Source organism: Prionailurus bengalensis, chromosome C2 (genome assembly GCF_016509475.1).
Source record: "Prionailurus bengalensis isolate Pbe53 chromosome C2, Fcat_Pben_1.1_paternal_pri, whole genome shotgun sequence".
In the NCBI taxonomy this organism is placed as follows: Eukaryota; Metazoa; Chordata; class Mammalia; order Carnivora; family Felidae; genus Prionailurus; species Prionailurus bengalensis.
In genome coordinates this window covers 105,920,301-105,937,271 of record NC_057350.1, presented here as the reverse complement: position 1 = coordinate 105,937,271, position 16,971 = coordinate 105,920,301, and the positions used below count along the sequence as shown (strand labels likewise).

The window sequence follows — 16,971 nt, the reverse complement described above, 5'->3', positions numbered from 1 at the left end:
TTGGCTCTTTTCAGGACTGACAAGTCTCAAATGTACACAGCAGGCTGGCAGGCTGGAAATTTCAATAAGAGTTGATGCGGCAGTCTTGAGACCAACGTGCATCTGGAGACAAGAGTTCCTTTTTCAGGGGACCTCAATCTTTTCCTTTAAGGCCTTCAGTTGATTGGGTGAAGCCCACCCACACTGTGGAGGGTAATCTGCTTTACTCCAAGTCTATGAATTTAAGTGTGTATCACATCTAAAAACAAATACCTCCACAGAGACATCTAGAGCTTATTAAAACAGAATGCTGGCCTTCACCCCCTTGACTCAGGAGATCTGGGGTTACGCCCAAGAATTTGCAGTTCTCACAAGTCCCAGGTGATTCTGATGCTGCTGATCCAAGGACCACACTTTGAGAATCGCCGATCTATGTAATCCAGGATCTTTCCCTTAGCCTCATGGCTCAGATACAGATTTGGTGATCATAAGAAAGGTAGTTTTATTTTTCAGAGATGTACTCAAGTAAATCAAGATTACCACGCTGATGTGTAAAAAAATATCAGTGTAAATTTGTTGATTTTTAATAAGAACTAAAACCACCTCTGTGAGCAGAATAATCCTATCAGCTTGGGAGGGGTAGTCCCTCCTAGTGCAACACTATGGAACCCTGAGCCGAAGGAAATGGAGAGTCAACCAAGAAAGGGATGATTGATTGCAGCACCACCACCCCCTACAAGGATGGTCACATCCTGCCGGCCCAAGGCCCTCTCTCCCTGGACTTTGTGCGAGGATTAGACAGGGCCATTGTTTGGGGAATGGATCCTTTACGTGGACAGCTTCAGTTTTTACTGGTCTGTAAGAATGCTTCTCTCTGACCTGCAAACTCTACTCAGCAGTGGGGCTCAAAGTCCACAGAGATTGGAAATACTTTTAGCGAATCATTAAACATTTAATTTTTATAGTAACTTTTCATTAGATGTAACATACACTGCTTTTATGAAAGAGGATCTTGGGCAGCATTAGAATTTGTTAATATGTGCCCTTTATGTGTTGAGTTTCCTTTCTTGGTTGTTAATTTGGGTGAAGTTACCATCTCCCCTTATGAGATTATTTCCATCTTTCTTTGCGCATGAAGGGAACTTGACTTTGAAAAAACATTTACACGTTTAATATTTTCAAAATGTTCCATGTCCATTTAGAGGTCATTTTTCCCTGAGCTTTGGCTTCCTGCCTCCATCATGCTATTTTTAGATTTTACATTAAGAATGGGATTCCTTTCTTAATAAAGATATTTGAACCAAATTGTGTTGTAAAAAAGTTATGTTTATACTATTTGTTTTAGTGTTTTTATTATAGAGTCTTGCAATTGCCTTCATTGGCACCAAAAATTTGGCCTTTCAAATAAAGACAGTCCCTTAAAACTGGTTCTGAGAAATCAGACTATGGGCTGAGTCTGTATAACACCTCACACCTTGTCTGCCATGAACTTCTTGTGAAAGACACTTGAATAAATAGCCTTAGCACATGGGGATAGATGGCCTTGGAACGGCCGTGGGTTATTGTGCGTGGACCTCAGTGCAGACAAGAAGTCGATCCACACCAATCTCAGTGACACGGCACAAAACAGGCGCATTCTCATGTTTAACCTTCTGGTTTCATTGTCCTACCCTCCCAGCGTCCAGTCAGCAAATAGAAACTATTCTATAAATTTTACGAGGTAGATATCCTGCAGGGAATTAGTTACACAAGTGAAGGAAGAAGAAAAAGTAGACGGCAAGGTAACCCAGAGACTAGTAACTGCAAGAAGCAGCCACCACCTTGAGAATTGAGGGAACAAAAGGGAAGCGATGGTGTAATCAGAACCTTCCTTGGAGGTGCCCTGGGGTTGTGCTGGCAGGGGTGGGGTGACGCAGCCGTGCTTGGGAAGCATCCTTGGGGCGCATCTGGCAGCCACAGTCAGATCACAGAAGGGTTGTCCTAGGACTGGTAGTCTCTGCAGCCACAAGAGGAATGTCATAGACGAGGTGGATCTCATGAAACACCTCCTTCCATTCCCTTCACTGGCCGGTCTCCCACGGGTGCCTCCCACAGTCAGGATCTAGCAGGGAGCCAGGTGGCAAAGTTGCCTGAGAAATGTGGTTTGCGAGTGTCAGCCTCAGCATCATAGAGCAGCAGCTCGTGGCTTTCTTTGCTTCCCTTCCTTCCTGTGTTGGTCTCTTCTATCAGTTTCATTCACTTATTTCTACTAAAATATCACAAGTGAGGGTAGTGTTTGTGATAAAGGGACCTCTTATAAAGAACAAGGGAGGGAATCTACTAAACTATTTAGATTAACCTACAGATTATTTTCCAGCCATTGTTAGGAAATGCTTTTATATTAATGAAGGGAACAGAAATCTCAGCTTTTTTTTTTTAATGTTTATTTTTGAGGGAGAGCACGAGTGGGGGAGGGGCAGAGAGAGAGAGGGCAGCAGAGGATCTGAAGCAGGGTTTGTGCTGACAGAAAAGAGTCCAATGCAGAGCTTAGAACTCACAAATGAGCCATGAGATCATGACCTGAGCCGAAGTCAGATGCTTAACCAACTGAGCCACCCAGGCACCCCAGAAATCTCAGCTTGTTTTTAATATCACATTTAAGTTTCTCAGAGAATAGAATGCTGTGTCATATTCTCATTTCACTTTGAGATTTTATTTGAAGTCATGTTCATATTTGAGTGTAAAAATCTGTCCTCATAATAGCTGTTCTTATCTTGGTGTTTCTGTCTTGTGTCTAGAAAAAAAATGACTCATTTTCTCCTAAAGATTAGAATTCCATGGTGTCTCTTTTTGCTACAGTTCCTTTGTGTGTTCATTTGTAGGGCTGATAGAATTGGTAATGATAGTGCCCTCCTTGTGTCATATTCAGAGCCGTTCAACAAGCCTTTATTAAAGGCCTGTCAAGGGCCATGGCTTTGGGCAGAGGACAGACTTGGCTTTGAGTTCCCAGCTCTACCACTTTGGTATCTTACCCTGTTGAGCTCAGTTCTTTGTCTATGATGTGAGAATAAACACTAATGTTGCAGGGATATTAAAGTATTGTGTATGTAAAGCACTTGACAATGTGTCTGAGAAGTGCTCCATAAATGGTAACATGCCATTATTATTACAGTTTTGATGATCATTCATAGCTTTAGTAGATACTGTAGACAGTAAAGTTAACAGTAAAGTTTTCATTGTTGAGATATTTGTGTTTTATTTTCACTGTTAATCAGCATGTTAGTTGTCATTGGCTTGGAAGGGCATTTTTCTTTAAAGTTATTAGTTTGTTTAGGATTTATTTTATTGAAACTCCCTTTCCTACCTGCAGAAAGGATTTAGGTGACTGGCTTTTCATTTCTAAAGTTTTAATAAGAGAATTAAAAATAAATAACTCACGGCACCTACGTGGCTCAGTTGGCTGTGTCCAACTCTTGATTTGGGCTCAGGTCATGATCCCAAGGTCATGGGATCGAGCCCCACGGCAGGCTCTGCACTGAGCATGGAGCTTGCTTGGGATTCTCTCTCTCTCTCCCCCTCTGCCCCTCTCTCCCACTTGTGTGCTCTCTCTAAAATAAAAAAAATGTGTACGCACACACACACACACACACACACACACACAGACACATACATAACTCAAGTGCCTTAACCACTTCTCAGGCCTTGGGTTTTTCATGCTTACTTACAGATTGACACTTTGCTAATCGAAATGGAGATTTAATATGGGCTGGAGTGAGGAGATGTATTCTGTTCTAGTGACTAGAGTACTGAACTGAATTTGTTTAGAAAGAAGTTGGGTTCTTTGTTTAACCAGGTCAGAGATTTGCCAGTAACTGTGGGCAAACTCTTTGATTCTTTGCTTATTTTTATTTTGTTTGCCATCTCCTTGATTCACAGTAGCTTATAAGAATTTATAAGAATGTTTATAAATAGCATATATTTACCTTGGATGAAGAGGGCTCTATATTAACTATATCTTAGTCTACTTTTGTTGGTATGGGGTAGGGTTCTTAGCCTTTCCTGTGTGTCACAAACCCTGAGGGACTTTAGTATATTCAGATCCAAGGCATTACTCCCCACCCTAAGAGCCTGATTCACTTGGGGCTCTAGCATTAGCGTGTGTGTGTGTGTGTGTGTGTGTGTGTGTGTCTATATCTACACCTGTCTGTCTATCTACCTACCTGTCATCTATCTAAGCTCCACAGATTGTCCTAACATGGAACCAGTTGCAAAACACTGGCATAAAGGAAACAGCCCACCTGTGTGCTTGAGTCTTTCTCTTACATTGTGTCTATTGGCCATTTTGTTGCTTGTTGGATATGGGCACATGTATTAGTTTTCTATTGCTCCTATAACAAACGGCCACAAACCTGGTGGCTTAAAACAACATGTTTATTATCTGATAGTCCTGAAGGCCAGAGGTCTGAAATGGTCTTAAAGGGCTAAAATCAAGCTGTTGGCAGGGCTGATTCCTTCTGGAGGCTCTAAAGAAGAATTTGTTTCCTTGTCTTTTCTAGCTTCTAAAGTCTGCCTGCACTCCATGATTCATGGCCCCACATTCCTACCTCTGCTTCTGTCATTACATACCCTCCTCTGACTTTACCTACTTTCATCTTATGAGTACCTTTGTAATTACATTAGACCCCCCTGGATCATCCAGGATAATCTCCCTATTGTAAGACCCTTAATTTAATCACGTCTACCAAGTCCCTTTTGGCAGGTGAGGAAATACAATCACAGGTTTTGGGGATTAGGATATGGACATGTTTGGGAGAGGCCATTCTGTCTACTGAAGCAAGAAAAAATTCAGATCCCCCCATTTTTCTCATTTGAGTACAGAAACCTCTGAGTTAGCCACACCTTCTTTTTTCTACAGTTTATGATAGGCAAGAGAGGAACATTTTCAAAGACTGGAAGTGATGATACCATATTCAGAAATTTGATTTTATTGATTTTTTAGAAGGCTACCAATTTTTAAATTTTCTCATGCCTTAGGAACTTGTTTCAGAAATAGATTACATAACATTTGAATCCCATGAGCTTTGAAATGGTGCATTGCTAAAGTTTTCCTCAGGTAGAGTACTTCTCTATCACTAAAACAGTAATTCACAACAGTGTGTGACTTATTCTTGGATTTATTCTCCTAACAAGCATTTGTTGACCGCCAAGTGTGTGTTCAATTCTTAGATACGAGAAGACTGGATTCCTGACCTTAAGGTTAGGGTCTAAGAACTCACTCCTAATGGTAAATATATTTGTATTTCAATATAATTGGTTTCCTTGTAATCCTATGTTTTTTGCTATATGCATGTAAAAACATCGTGCTGAGAAGGGGCCCACAGACATTCGCCAGAATGTTAAAGGGGTTCTCATGACATTAGTATGATCAAGAACTCCAATGAGAGGATTCTCATAAATGTGTCACCAAAAAGATGATCATGAGATGCAGGAAGCTGCTCAGGGAAAGGGGAAGCTCCTGGCAATGATTTTCAATGCTAGCTGCTTACTGGGTTGATGAGCAGAAAGTGGGTGGTGCCCCTTAAAACTACCAGTGCCTGGGACACACTGACAGATTCTGATTTGATTGTTCCTGGAAGGGTTCTAATATCTGTCTTTAAACAAGTGATGTTGAGTTTGGTCTTGTAGAGGGGATGTAGAATAGGAAGACCTACAAGAGTACGGCTGAGGTCAAGGGCTCAGTAGAAGAGCTGTAAAGAAGTCTATGGAGCTGGGACCTAGACACAGACAATAAGTCCTTAGTTCATCCCGCTTCTGCCCCAGTTCTTCTGCCACACACTGTCTGCTAAAGACTCTATGACCTTTGAGCAGGGTAGAACCAAATTTAGACATTTGGCAACTCAACAACTTAGCCAGCTCATTTCCTAGTAGGGAAGACAGGTTTCCAGTAGTTAAGAATGTGGGCCTGAGCCAGACTGCTCGGGGGCTAAACCCCCATTCCTCTACTTACTAGCAGTGTGACATTTGGAAATGTGCTTAGTCTTTTTGCCTCAGTTTCCCCAATAATAGTAGTATTTCCTAGGATAGTACCAACAGCTGACTGGGGTAGGTAACTTTTATTGGCTCTGTTTACAGATGGCACTTAGATTAATTTCATAGCTGGTGTTATGGACTGAATGTTTGTGTCCCCACCACAGTACATATGTTGAAGACTTAACCCCCCGTGTCATGGTACTAGGAAGTGGAGTCTCTGGCATTGTAATTAGTTTAGATGAGGTCATGAGAGTGAAGCCCTAATGAAGGAATTAGTGTCCTTATAAGAAAAGGAAGAGAGACCAATGCTCCTTTCTCCACCATGTGAGGATTTAAGATGAAGGCTCTCACTAGGTATCAAATATACTGGCTTCTTGATCTTGGCCTTCCAGTCCTTCAGATTGTGGGAAATAAGTGTCTCTTGTTTAAGTCACCCATTCTATAGTAGTTTATTATGGTAGCCCAAATGGACTAAGACAGCTGGTAAGGGGGCAGAACTGAGATTGGAAACCATATCTTTGACTCCCAAACAGGGATGCTTAACATGCAAACCATCTTGGTATTGGGTAACATATGTGCTAAAAGTATGCACTTAGACATGATGGTGGTCCACAGGAAGGATTCACTTTATTTGAGTAGGTCAGAGGAGGAGAATCTTCAGCTAGTTTTTTTTAAAAAATGGTTAACCCTTTTGGAATTGCAAAGAGGGTGTGGAAGAAGGCATTCCAGGCAGAGGGAATAGCATGTGTAAAATTCTGGAGACATGGAAGAGAGACTGCATGGGGACCAGATGGCCAGGGGGTAGGGTGTGTGCAGGGAAGCCGGCAGTGGGAGGGCGGCTGTGGAGCCGTGTTTCTCCAGGGTTGTGCTACATGGAATGTATATTAGAAGCCCTGGATATGCAGTGCAAACACTCCTGAACTAAGACAGAGGGTGGCAGTAGGAGAATGAAGGGCAGAATACAGGCCATATAAAGCATGTTGAATCACCAGAACCTAGTGAGAGATGGTCTATGTGTGTGCGAGGGAGGGATTAGAGGGGAGTCTGGATCATTGGATTGGCACTGGTTGGAATCCAGTAAGGGTTTTTTGTGTTGTTGTTGTTGTGTTTTAAGTTTATTTATTTACTTTTGAGAGAGACAGAGACAGCATGAGTGAGGGAGAGAGAGAATCCCAAGCAGGCTATGTGGTGTCAGCACAGAACCCATTGTGGGTCTCAAGCTCATGAAACTGTGAGATCATGACCTGAGCCAAAACCAAGAGTTGGATACTTAACTGACTGAGCCACTCAGGCACCCCGTGAGTTTTTGATGTACTACTACTTGCAAAGGAGATCTGCCAGGGTAGAGTGATCACACACCCATTCTTCCCAGGCTCCTAGAGGAAAGTGGTGGTGAAAACAGTGTGACTGGGCAGTGACATCTGGGGGGTATCCGTGAGAAAGCCATCTGCGTAGCTACAGTTCCCCCTCTTCTGTGACACTGGCTAGGTAATGATAACAATAGTGAAAGCAGATTTGGAGATGTGGAATGTAAGTTTCAGTGCAAAGAGTTGACAGTCATTATGCCAAAGCAAAGTACTGATGTCTGAGAACACTTTGCTGAAGAAGAAGCCTTATGTTGATCATAGAGAAATGAATAATCACTCTAAGGGCATACCAAGGCGACAGAATCATGAAAGGGAGATAAAAATTAAACCGTGCACTCTGTATTTGAAGGAGGAAAGTGACTGAAACTTTCTGGACAAGCACCACAGTGTTTGTCTTCTAAATGATGTCATTCAGTTAGAATAAGGACGTGAACGACCAGCTACTGAATTATCCATTTTTTCCATGACTAACTGGCTTTTTCTCTGGTATTTGGTCTTTGGCTTCCTGCTGCTCAGGAGATCCACATCTACATGTTCAACTTTAAATCCTGCAAAATTATTAACATAAAGGACTGTTTTTTAAATTCCTCTAAATTGGTAGGGGGCAATGGTATCACTTATTTCTGCAGCATGGTATGGATAAGTTGATAAGGTTGCTGTATGTTTTCAAACCTGAATATTTATTTTGTCTCTGTTGGTCACAGCATCCAGCAGGTCACTGTAAAACTTGATTTTATTAGATGTCCTTAAATCTCTCTTAAGGTTAAAATCTGGCACTTCTACATCAACTTACTTCCTAAATTTTTCCTTCAGATCCTTCCTCCAAGGGATTTTTCTTTTTCTTCCTTTACGTTGTTACCTTAGAAGGAATTAAGCGTTCATCAACTTAACCAAGTTTCTTATTGTGGATAGCACATATGTAAGATACACATTAGTATTGAAATGTTATTAAACCCAGGCCACCTGGGTGGCTCAGTCAGTTGAGCATCCGTCCGACGTCGGCTCAGGTCATGATCTCACAGTTTGTGAGTTTGATCCCCCAGTTGGGCTCTGTGCTGACAGCTCAGAGCTGGGAGCCTGCTTCAGATTCTGTCTCTCTCTGCCCCTCCCCTGCTCACGTGCGCTCTCTCTCTCTCTCTCTCTCAAAAATAAATAAATATTAAGAAAAATTAAAAATAGAGAAATGTTGTTAAAACAATTCTGTACCACATTTTTCTAAAATTGTCACTCTAACTACCAGAGAGTGTAATTTATATTAGTATTACACAAACTAGGAGGCTGGTTCTGTGTAGTGGGCTTGGAGCCAGCTGAGCTGGGTTCTAATCCTTTCTGTCCCTTCTAGTTATGTGATCTTGAGCAAATTATTTGACTTCTCTGTACCTTGACTTCTACTTCTATAGAACAAGAGTATTAATAGTACCTAACTTGACAGGGCTGTTAGAGGATTAAATGGCATTGTGTATGTACACTTGACCCGTAATTAATGTCAATTAGTTTTCTGTGTCATCATCATGATCACTCACTCCATTTTCATAACAGCCAAACAAGCCTTGTTTTTCCAAAGGCCTACTGCAGTTTTCTGTACCGGTTGGCTCTCAACAAATTGATGAATCTGAACTTCTGAGTTAGGATGGTAAAAAGAGAAAGTGATTTTTTTTTCTTTTTGAGAGAGAGAGAGAGAATGTGTGTGCACACATGAGCAAGAGGGGGAGGGGAGGAGGAAGGGAAAGAGAGAGAGGGAGAGAGAGAATCCCAAGCAGACTCCACACCCAGCCCGGAGTGGTCTCACAACCATGAGATCATGACCATAGCCGAAGTCAAGAGTCAGCTGCTTAACCAACTGAGCCGCCCAGGTGCCCCAAAAAGAAAGTGATTTAAAAATCCTTTCCTTGATTTCTTGAGCCTTTGTTTTTAATGATAGTTACAAAACTCCTGGAATTTTCCACTTAGCTGTCTTCCACTTGTGGCCTTACATGTGCAGTGAGAAAAGTTGGGCAATAAAGGGAGACTCTGGGCAGGGCAATTTGTTTGACCTACATTCTTTTACTCTGGTGTTCAAGAGGCTGTATTCATATTTGTGCGTGCAGTCTTGAGTAACCACCTAAATTCCATCTCCTCAGGCATTCTTTCTTCCTGAGGTAATAGATGCAAGCAGCATCCAACACACTCAGACCAAGGTACGCTGCCCGGGCTGCTCTCGGGGAAAGGGAAGGCTAAATGCCAGCACATGGCACAGTGGAAAGGAAGCAGGCTCTGGAGTCCACTGACTTGAATTGGAATCCTAACCCCAGGCAAACTGCTTACCCTCTCTGGGCCTCAGCTTTCTCATCTCTGAGATCGGGAAATAGAGAATCACAAGGAGCATGGCACCGCACGGGGCACAAAACAAAACATACTTATCCAGGAAAAGTTGCCTCGCTGCCTCCTTTGTGCTAGGCCCTCCTTGAGCCAGGTGCCAGGGACACAGGTGGCCAAGGTGACGAGCCGACAGTGTTAACTGGCCAGCAGACAGACGGCCCCACGGGTTGTTGCAGAGGAGCCTGGTAAACACAGTGATGGGGAGTGAGGGGTGGTGAGAACACATGGAAGGTTCATGCTGGGACCTGATGGGTGAGCTAGGAGTTTGCCCCCAGTCTGGTGGGAGATGGGAAGGAGGGACATGCAGGAGAGTATTGGGCACACAGAGAATTTCAGTAAGGCTGGCCAGGTTAAGAAGGATGGGTTGGGGTCCCATTTAAAAAGCTGGACTTTATCCCTTTTAAAAAATAATCTCTACAGCCAGTGAGGGACTTGAACTCCCAACCCTGAGATCAAGACCCGAGCTGAGATCGAGTTGGATGCTTAACCAACTGAGCCACCCAGGTGAACCAAAAATCCCCATTTTTAAATGCTGGCAACTAAGGGCATTTTTTAAAACATGCAGTTTGTAATCATCTGTGGGCTGGATTCTTCTTTTATCTTTTCCAGAAACCTCAGCTTGTGGCATCTACTTTTTTTTTTTCCCTTTTCATTCCTCACTAAGTCCTTTAGTCCCTCATTATGTCCAATAGAAGTGACTCATGGTGGGGCAAATTGTTCTTGCATTTATAGAAAAGTTACATGCAAAGTCAGTTTATGTATATACAAGAATTTTTACATAAGGAAGAATTTTCAGCTGGGGTGGTAGCAGTTACTGTAAGTAAAATACAGTTGTAAATGTTTCTCTGAAGGGAGAAATTTCTTTTTTTTTTAATTTGTTTTAAATGTTTATTTATTTTTGAGAGAGAGAGACAGAGACTGAGACAGTGTGAGTGGGGGTGGGGCAGAAAGAGAGGGAGACACAGAAACCCAAGCAGGCTTCAGGCTGTGAGCTGTCAGCACAGAGCCTGAAGCACGGCTTGAACTCACAAACAGCGAGATCATGACCTGAGCTGAAGTCGGATGCTTAACCAACCAACTGAGCCATTCAGGAGCCCCTGAAGGGAGAAATTTTTGAATTACAGTCAACTTACAAAAATATTATGGAACACAAACATTTATTTATAAATAAGAGAAAAAAAACGTACATGCAGATGTATTCAGTATATATTTACACACAGGACATATGAGTACATAATATATTTTTGTTAGGAATTGTCAGATACTTACCTTTTCCTGCATCAAATGATAAGGACTATTTAAAGTAAAAAGGAAAGAAAATTAATATATTCTGCATGGATATTTTGTTATAACTTTTATGGTAAGCAATAACAATAAGCAGGTGCCTCTATTCTGACATTATACAGCTTTAGATTGCTTTTTCATTTAAACACAAGTTTCAGGAATGAACCAAATATTTTGTACCTTCTTTTATGATTGGAACCTTTCATTTTCTAAAACTTAGGGTATGGGGGCGCCTGGGTGGCTCAGTGGGTTGAGCGTCCAATTCTTGATTTCGGCTCAGGTCATGATCTCATAGTTTGTGAGACTGAACCCTGGGTCTAGCACAGAGCCTGCTTGGGATTCTCTCTCTCCCTCTCTCCCTCTCTGTTCCTCCCCTGTTCATGCTCTTTCTTTAAATTGATAAATAAATAAACAAACAAACAAAATTGAAAATAAGTAAAATAAAAATCAGGGTATTTGCTTCTAAAAGAAGTAACCTATTTAATCAATATTACCACTATATTAATATTTATATTAATCATATAAAACTATATGCAGTTTTATAAATTTATTTTACATACACTATCCTTAAAATCAGCTTCTCATTTTTGTTTACGTCCTTAAAAACATCTCTTGGTATTACAGGTTTTATTGAAATAATGAAAATAAAGGACTTAATGCAGTGCCCGAAATTTGATGATCATGCCATGTGTCAGCAATTGTTATTGTTATGATTAATGATATCACTGTTGTAAGCCTGACTGACAGTTGAAGAAACAGTCTTAAATAACTGAAGTCCACTATTGTTCTATAACTAGTAAGTTTTAGAGACTAAAAAGACTTTATAAGACACAGTTCTACCAAGCTAAACTCCATAGTCTTTCATTTCTAACAAAAAAGAACAAACAAAAGAAACTTTTGTTATTAAACCATCTATTTGTGTGCTGGGTGCATTGCACATATTAGCTCATTTGATTTTTCTGCAAGTACAGTTGCCCTTGAACAGTGCAGGGGTTAGGAATGCCAGGCCCCCTGCAGTGGAAAATCTGCATACAACTTTTGGCTTCCCCCAAATTTAACTACTAATAGCCTGCTGTTGACCAGAAGCCTTACTGATGATGTAAACAGTTGATTAACACATATTTTGTATGTTACATGTATTAAGTACTGTATCCTTTTTTTAAAAAAAATTTTTTTAATGTTTATTTTTGAGAGAAAGAGAGAGAGAGAGACAGAATCCGAAGCAGGCTCCAGGCTCTGAACTTTCAGTCCAGAGCCTGACACGGGGCTCGAATCCACAAACTGTGAGATCACACACTGAGCCTAAGTCAGATGCTTAACCGACTGAGCCACCCAGGCGCCCCTGTATTCTTATAATAAAGTAAGCTAAAGAAAAGAAAATATTAAGAAAATCATTTAAAAAGCAAATATAGGAGTGCCTGAGTGGCTTAGTCAGTTGAGCATCTGACTCTTGATTTTGGCTGAGGTCATGACCTCATGGTTCAGTTGATGAGTTGGGATTCTCTCACCCTCTCTCTGCCCCTCCCCCAATGACTCTCTCTAAAAATAAATAAACTTAAAAAAATGAAAAGCAAATATATTTACAGTATTGTACTGTACTTATTGAAAGAAATCTGTGTGTAAGTGGACATGCAGTTCAAAACGATGTTGTTCAAGGGTCAGGTGTATTGTATGAGGTTTCATTTTATAGATGAAGAAACTGGAAGTACTAAAGGGTTAAATTACTTACCAAGGTCACATTGCAAGTAAGTGGCAAAGCCAAGAAGTGCTCCTAGATCTGAAGCCAAGGCCCATGACCTTCTTCCAGAGTACAGTGTCTTTTACTACATTGTGTCTAATTGATGCTTGCATGTAGCAAGTATTTTATTTGTAACTGATAGCAAGCATTTGAGGAGTTTAGGTCACTAAGAAAATAGTCTTCGTTTCATAAAATTGCTGGCTAAAATAGGAGAAAGCAGTCATCTTGAATAGATAGGGTTTTCTGTAAAACAAACAAAAAGGTTTTGTTCTTGGTTTTTTGTTGTTTTTTTTTAAATCTCTATTTCTTTCCATGTCTGGGAGGTGACCTTTCTGATGTTACACCGTGGGTAGAATTCATTTTGTAGGATGTGAGTGGGATTTGGGGAGTATGATGGGAATGACTGATGAATCCATACCCCATTCGTAAGTGGCTTGTCATGTTAAAAACAGTGCAGTCTGGTCTCACAGATGAAGGGAGAAAACATAAACGATGGATATAGGAAAGTATCAGTGCAGATTAGGTTTAGCTGTGAGTGACAAAAAAGCCCCAAATGCCAGTGCCTCAAACAAGATGTTTCTCATGCATGTAAAAGAAGTGTGGAGGTCAGGAATGTAAGGCAGTTTCAAAATGAAGATTTTTTTCGGTTTTGCTGCTCCATCATCCTTCAGTACATAGCTTTCTTCCTCATCATCCAGGCTCACTGCTTGAACACCTTCTATGACACTGTAATCCAGCTGGTAGGAAGGGGCAAGGACACATCTCCCTTCCTTTAAGGACACTTTCCAAAGCCACACATGACACCTCTGTTTAGATCTGTTTAGCCAGAATGTACTCACAGGTGCGTGAGTACACACACTTGGTTGCAAGGGAGGCTGGAAAATGTAGTGTCATCCTGGGGTGTGGGGGTGGGGAGATATTCTATCAATGAGAAAGAGGGAGAGAACAGATACTGGGAGATAAGGAACGTCTGTCACAGAAAGAATGAAAAGGAGATAACCGTGTAACAGAGAGAGATTGCCTGTGGTCCTCTGTTGGCGGATACCTTATACAGTAAAACCTTGGCTTGCGAGCATAATTCATTCTGGAAACATGCTTGTAATCCAAAGCACTTGTATATCAAAGTGAATTTCAAGAACCTTCGGCTCAGTTGTGATCATGCGACATTTAGCGTCACGTACTACTCGTATTGCAAGACATCGCTCATTTATCAAGTTAAAATTTATTAGAAACGTTTGCTCATCTTGCAAAACACTTGCAGAACAAGTTACTTGCAATCCAAGGTTTTACTGCATATGCTTTGCCTTGGATGGGAATCCTGGAACGAACATACAAATGCATGTCCTAACCTTTTGGTCCGGGTATCTGCCTTTGAATGAATGATAGAAATCTTTAGGAGCCTGTGTCTTTAAAAAAAAAAAAAAAAAAAAAAGCAAGGATGACAATTTTATCTTTTTTGGTAGCTCTTTTGAATACTGCTTCACTACAAATAAGACCTACCTACCTGAGGAATCACATCGTTAATGAATCACTAGCTCAAAAGTTGCACTTACGTTCAGAAGCTCGAAATTTCCATTTGCAGGTCTGAGCTGCCCTGACATGGATACTGGGTCCGTGAGGCCCATGGATTTTGAAGGTTTTGTGACCTTTTCTCATTAGCACATATACACTCAGGGTATCTTGTCATGGGTGAGAAGTAAATGTATATATTGGGAAGAATGTTTAGGGACCTGGCTGCTTTTTGTTTTTGTTTTTGTTTTTCTTGTGCTTTGTCCTGTCATAGTGCTCTTTCATTTCAAGGATTATTGAAATAATCCTAGCAACTATTTTTTGAATGCTAAACCCATTGCATATGTTATTACGCTTAAAGTTCAAAACCACTCTGGAAGGTAGGCTTTATTCATTCTCATTTTATAGACAGAAAAGCTCAGAGTCACATAACTAGTAAGGAGAGTTGCTGAAATTTGAACTTGGGTCCAGTGGACTCCAAAATCCATGCCCGTTATCACCATACCCCTTCATCTTAAAAAATACAAGAAAGTGCAAGGACCCATTCAACGTTTCTTTTTGTATAATAGCCTAAGGAAAGCAGAGATGTGGGGGTCAGTTGTCCTGGTCCCTGGACTTGTATGGGGACTCCCTCAACACTCTCCTTGGTTCTTTACTGAACCAGGGATCTATGGGAACTGCCACTGTTGTAGAGACAGAGGAGTAGACAGCTTAGAGCTCTCCAGGGGAGGGAGGTCAGTAGCAAAGAGCTGGGCTGGAGCCCTATTCTTTTCCCAGTTTGTTGCTTTCCCAAGGTCTTGCTTTTAGCACTCTGTGTGGGTTGTTTTTGTTTTTGTTTTTTTCCAGTTGCCTTCATCGTATAGCTGTCCCTACACATTTGTAGTTTCCAGATGACTGTCTGTATCTCTAGGGCTTTGGGTTTTTTCATCCTCAGGGCGGGTGGGGGGTGGGCGTGAGGAGCAGAGAGGGAGGTAGGGAAGGAGTGGAGGGGAGGGAGGTGGTTACTGAAGTAAGAGCAGGGAAACTACTTTCAGTGTCATTGCAGCAAATTTCTCCTCAATCTTTCCTGGTCCAAATAGGGTCCAAATAGGTCCAAATAGGGTCACATGTTTGTCCCTGACCCAATACAGGAAGCTGGGAGGTGGAATAATGCAAGTTAACTTTGAGCCGCAAATCCCACTGCCAGATTAACTTCCCCCAAGCACCTGGGCTTTGCACAAGAAGCTGAGGGTACCCAAATAAAAGTAAAGGTTGTATTTATAAAAGATTGGGACTAGGTTTTGGGAAAGCACTAGTATCTTTTGAACCTAATCAGCCCCTACCCGCACTCTACCAGTACCCCAGGACCCCAGACCCCAGAACTTGGGCTCGTCCCTTGACCGGTGACTTTTGGAAGGCTGCTGACCCCTAGTGTTTGAAGTAGAGCATTGGACAGGGAATCCAGAGATTTGGGGTTAACCTTTGAAAGGATCACAGAATCACAAAATCTTGTGCCATCCCCTCACACAGTGAGGGTGTGAGCAAAATGAAACTTCTAGAAGTACTTTAATGAGCACAAAGCGCCAGCCACTGGCACACCGATGCTTAGCGAATTCTCGTGTGAGTAAATGAGGAACCCAAATGTTACTCAGCTCTCCTGTCCCCCTCCCCAGCCACCGCTTTCACTTGTAAATATCAAATATATCAAATATATCAGCCTAATTGTGGTCACAAAACAACCACTACAAAGCAACGAATTATATTCGGAATATGTGCATATGTATATGAAAGCACGTTTTGTGATGTGAAATGCCACTACCTGGTAGGATAGCTGAGAAGGCTACTCGTTATGCAGGGCGTTATTTTAACCAAATCAACAAGCACTGCTACCGTGAGGTCTGCTGGGAGCTGTGGGCGAAGCTGTGTTAGATGGGGTGCCCTTGGTCTGTGGCTTTGAGGGAACAGGATATTGCTTGTGTTCCGTGTTTTGGGGTAGGTGTGGAGAGGAAAGGCAGGAAAATGGTCATTCTAATATTAGATGAATCTCAAGAAAATTGAATAATAGTATGGTCTTATTGTGCTTTGCTTTTGATTGACTTCCAATTCAAGTGTCACATGGCATTTCTCGGGATAAGAAAAATCTTGCACAAACCCAGGAGTGGAAATGAACCGCCACTGGCCGTGGAGGGCACCGAAGGACAGCTAGGATTTCTCAATCTGAGGTCTGGGAGAGAGTTCTGGGAAATGGTGGCAGCGGCAGCCGCAGCTGTAGAACTTCCGACAGCTGTTTGGTTTTGGCAAGCCAGGCTGCCGCTCGCTAAAGAGAGCTGTGCTGCTTCCATCCAGGGCCCCTCCTGTCATGCAGCCTGTAAGATGCCTTCCAGGAGAGAAGTCACGCTCTCTCCCTCTCTTCCCCTTTTCACAGGGAGAAGGAAAACGGGCAGGGAAGCGCCATGGTTGTCAGATGGGTCATGGATGTGGAAAAAAATGAAACCACTGATGCAAAGTGATTGGACAAATCAGACTGTATCCCTGCATCCAAAAGTATCGTACCAGTTTTGCTGGCCTCCTCTCGTCTCTTAAGTAAAGGAAGTGCCATTTATTGTCAAGACTTATGGTTATTTTTGTTAAATCTTTTTTAAATGCATTTTTAAATCTTTATTTTAAGGGAGAGGGAGAGGAGGAGGGGCAGGGAGAGAAAGGAGAGACACAGGATCCCAAGCAGGCTCCGCACTGTCAGCGCAGAGT

General features: G+C 41.9%; 1 protein-coding gene across 3 annotated transcripts in view; it reads left to right on the top strand.

Moving 5' to 3' along the window:
- Positions 1 to 16,971, top strand: part of LOC122491791 (schwannomin-interacting protein 1) — a 575,458-nt gene that overhangs the window by 475,763 nt on the left and 82,724 nt on the right. The gene's annotated exons all lie outside the window — the stretch shown is intronic.